The sequence below is a fragment of the Cyphomyrmex costatus genome, unplaced genomic scaffold (assembly GCF_001594065.2).
Source record: "Cyphomyrmex costatus isolate MS0001 unplaced genomic scaffold, Ccosl1.0 scaffold211, whole genome shotgun sequence".
In the NCBI taxonomy this organism is placed as follows: Eukaryota; Metazoa; Arthropoda; class Insecta; order Hymenoptera; family Formicidae; genus Cyphomyrmex; species Cyphomyrmex costatus.
Window position 1 is genome coordinate 734,434 of NW_017276159.1, and position 4,884 is coordinate 739,317.

A 4,884-nucleotide genomic window follows, 5' to 3' on the forward strand; every position below is an offset into this window, starting at 1 on the left:
ACCAACCCACAACTTTCACTTTTGGCTAATCGACTAAGTTCGCAACTGGAAAAACTTGCGCACGTCGACAAAAGTTTCGTGACACCGCACAAAGTACCATCAAATACCGTCCCACATTGCGATGTGATTCACCCTCGTCGAATTTCCAGCATCTGATATATGTAAAGCCATTTTCCGACGTGCGTAAAAGCCGCACATCCTTCGGCAAGGGGCGCGGCAGAAATTATCGTAAGTCCTTACGGATATTTCCACCTATCTCGCTGCGCTTTCTTTTTTGTCCCTCGGAGAATCCTCGCACATACGTTATTGCCGAAGGAAGAAATATCAGATGGGATATGAGAAGCTTTGTATGATTTAACGCGTACGTTTTGCTTTTATTGCTGTAGGGAGATGGGGCGCGATTCAATCGCGACGTTATACCTCTGTGAAGCTGTTGGTGCGATGAACGTCGGAAGCAATAGAAAGAAATCGTCTTCACGTTCGTACAAAGATAAAATTAATTGTTACAATTTTATGAATTTCTACTCTCTCGCGGAACGCCTTCATCGTCGACAATCCATTTGTCGCGTTATACATTATACGGAGAGAACGAATCGATCGTGCGTTAACTGAACGACGATTCCAACGGGCTCCAATTCGTCATTATGCAAAGCCGTACGCATAGAAAAGCACTTGGAAAGAGTCGTTTTAATTAATTAAAACAACGCAACGAATTCACGTGTTCGCCGCTGACAGTTCCAATTTAAAGTCGGATTATTCGAAATACTGTGGATATCGACAGGCGGAGATTTGCATCTCAAATGCGAATGTCCTCAATGTTGCTTCCGGCGAGCAGATATACGCTTGCGCTCTATTAACGTAAAATTTCTCTAATTCTAAAAATATATTAAAACGAATAATAAACAAATCAGAGATATTTTTAACTTATTTTAAATCACGAATTCAGAAAAAAAAAAGAAAAATGTATTTATTTTATCTTTCAGAAATACAGATTTTGCTTAACAGAAAAAAAGTAAAACGAAGACAAGTTATAATTTTTTAATATATTCAAAACTACCGGTGACATTTTCTTATTCTTTTTTTGTATATATATATTTTGTATCATGTTCGTATAAGTTTTTTATTTGTATATACATATTTTCCATATACTATGTTTCTTTACATTAATAGACTGAGAGAATGAGAGAAAAATGTTCAAGTATTGTGAAGTAAATATTACGTATACGATGCTTTCTTCGACATTTACTATTTACAAAAAAAGTTTGATTGTGATAATGAAATTAACGTTTCTGTTAAATATATCATATTACATTAATTGTAAATAAAAAAATAAAATAAAATAGCTTACTTACTAGGAATAACATTTTATTTTGCTGTTTTAAATAAAGATTTATTTCAGTAAAATAAATTATTTCTCACAAATAAATTTTTAAATATCTCACGAACAAGTATATATCATCATTGAGTAAAACGTGCAACCAAAAAATCAGGGTTTGTAACAAATATGTTTCAAACAGTTTCAAACACGCTTAATCGATGTTTCTAATATGTTTTAAATATGTTTTTTTTTTTATAATACTGTTCAAAACATTTAAAGCATTAAAAACATATTTAAAAAGCAACCTAATGTATTTTAAAAAAAATATTAGTCTTTGTCAACCCTGCAAAAGATGCTCGGTATATGTTCCTACACAATTACCTGCAACAGAAATTCACATCAGCCAAATGTTACGTCGACCCGACATTACCGATTATTTCACCAGAATTATTAACGCTGTCGTTTTCCCTAATAACGATAATGAGCGCGTTTTACATCCCTAACGCAGTATTCACAGAAGCATGGAAATGCTAGACAGCAATTGCGCTTCGCGAACGTAAAACGGCACGCCGATTACATTAGAAATACGTTCTATTCTCTGAACGCGCACGGAGCACCGACTATTCGCCGGTAGTCGGAGGTCGCTCCATGTGCGTTCGTTGCCCTGCAGGAAATTGCACATGCAAATCGAGCTTTTTTCTTACGCGGCAGCGTAACCATCCCGTCTCCAAAGCGAACTTCACGTAATTTATGAGAGCGCTTCAGCATTTGAATAGAAACGCAGTGTGCCAGCAAATAGGCGATTTAATCCGCGACTAAGACCGCACAAGAAATTGCATCGAATTCTGAATAAAGCGACCCACTTATATCTATGACTGGTATTCACAAAGAAAAGAATCCGGATGATAAATATAAATAAATACATTTAAAGTGTATACTTCAAGTATAGCTGAAACATTTTCTGCCACAAAACTGAAAGAAATCGTCTGGTTTTCACATGGAAAAGATAGAGAGCATTTTTCTCAACTAAAATCGCGTTGAAAGGCAACAGAATTTAAAGAGATACGAGACACTATCGAAAAAGCGAATAAACAAACTGAAAGATAGAGAAAGAAATAGCCGGCCTCTCCGTGCATGGCTGCAAATGAGGCCGTAGATGTGCTAAGCGATAAGAGATGATAGAAAGTAGTTCGTGAAAAGAGCCATCGCGGTGGTTCTTCGCAGTGAAGGGAGATGGTCGGTATTGGTGTGGTGCAGTACACAGTGCATCTATACGAAACGTTTCTGCGAGACGTTTTTGCCTGCACTATTGCGAATAAGCATTTGTTCACGAAAGAGTGCACGCGTATGGAAGATACTACGAGTATTCCATTTTATGCGATCACGCGTTCAAATCATTCTAACGAAGTAGCTGAGTTTTGCAATTTGCTGTCAAATGGTCTTCGTTTCAGCAGCTGAAGCGTGTGAAATGTAAATCGCGGAAAGAACGGTAGGAAAGACGGGGTTGAAAGTAACATTTTTTTATTTTTATAAGTTAAAAAGAAGTCTATGTTCGCCATAGATTTTCAATTTACCTATACAAATAAGGAGGAGATTATTTTCACAGCAATAGAATACTGTTAATTCAATTTCTAAAAGAGTTATAACCATTTTAATAAACCGAGGTGCGTTGTTACTTTTCACTCCGACTTGGAAGTATTATAACAACGCTGGGGCAAGTTGTAACCTACATTAATATGAGTTAAATAGTGTGAAATGAGAGCAAAAAAATCAATAAAGTTGTTTTTAATTACATATTAATTAATAATTGTAATAAACCTTTGTAATAAATCTTTCACTGGCTTAACATATTATTTATTTTTAATGTAAATGAACAAACAAATTGTCTTCTTTAATTAACACAATATAATCATAATAAGCAAACATAAATTGTCTCCTTTAATTAATACTATGGGAAGGTGGTGTACCTTTGACCAATTCTGACATTTCTTCTTGTGCAAGTTATATTTTGATATCTAAAAATTTTAAAATATTCTTTGAAATGTTGACAATAATATATATTTTTTATAGATTTAAATTGTTATCTTTTGTACATCGTTTTTAACATTAGAAAAAAATTGAATTTTGGTCAAAGGTACAACATCCATGTTGTACCTCTGATCAGGGAGTGTTGTACCTTCAACCAATGTATAAATAATATGTATAAAGGTTAGATATATATTCAACATAGAAGTTTAGTTTTATTTATATTTTTATATTTTTAAAATCTTTTTACATTTTAAGTCTCTCTTTCTCTCCTGAGCAGTGGTCAACTTCAACGTTTATGATTAAAGATACAACTGCAGGTCAAAGAAACATCAGGTTCCCTTATGTAGTATTATTATAATAAAGCATGACTTTTTTCCTTATAATGAGCACAACATAAGAGTTTGTCTTATTCAGATCACAATCATATTAGAAAAAAAAAATTTTAATTAAGAAAGAAAAAACTACCGTCCGAAAAAACTTAATCGTCTTCAGAAGATTTTTCAGAATAACAGTTAGAGTACGGAAAATGTGTAGTTTTATAAATATCTAAAAAGGCAGTTCCGCGATTTGTTTTTCTGTTATAGTTCCTCGTTGTAATTCTAAAAAAAACAAAAAATGATATTGTTAAGAACAGTCTACAACATAATTTATGTTAGTTTTATTGAAAACTAAGTTGTAACATTACAGGTACAATTTGCCCCATCAGCATGTTACTTCTAATCCCAAAATACGAGATTTACTTAAGTAAAGTAATTATATAAACAACGTTGAAAATATAATAAAATAATATTATATATTTGTTCACCGATTGTCTCTCAAGCATGCGAGTAGAAATAATTGCTAATATAATTTAATATTTATGAATGAGACCAAAATAATGACATCGAGAATGAATTTACTAACTTAATGTACAGACCTCTCACACCTATGTGAAGTTAGCACCCGACTTGAAAAAAAAAACAATTATTTATATGCATTGGACAAAGGTTTTATACCCTATTGTACCACCGTTCTTTTCGTTTATACTTCAAGAGGTTGAAAGACAAAAAATTTTTTTAAATATTAGCATCCTACTTTGAGATAATAAAATTTTTCAAAATACCATCAGAGATTCAGCATCGTTTGTACCTGTTTGTACCGCAGTTCGTTTCGTTTGTACCCCTCAGGGGGTGTTCATACAGGTTTTCCAAAATAGGGATGAGTGCTAACTTCGTCATTTTTAAAGATATTTTGAATCCGAAAGCGGGTGCTTTTTCGGCATCGCTTGTAGACGTTTGTACCGCAGTTCGTTTCGCTTGTATCCCTCAGGGGGTGATTGTTCAACATCTATTTTGAAAATTCGGTACAATCACCCCCTGAAGAGTACAAACGAAAAAAACTGCGGTACAAACGTTTACAATTATCCCCTGTAAGAGACAAACAAAACAAACCGCGGTACAAACATATAAAAGCGGTCTCGAAACAGCATCCACTTTCAGATTTAAAATATCTTCAAAAATGGTGAATAAAGCTCTTACTCCTATTTTGAAAAATTGATA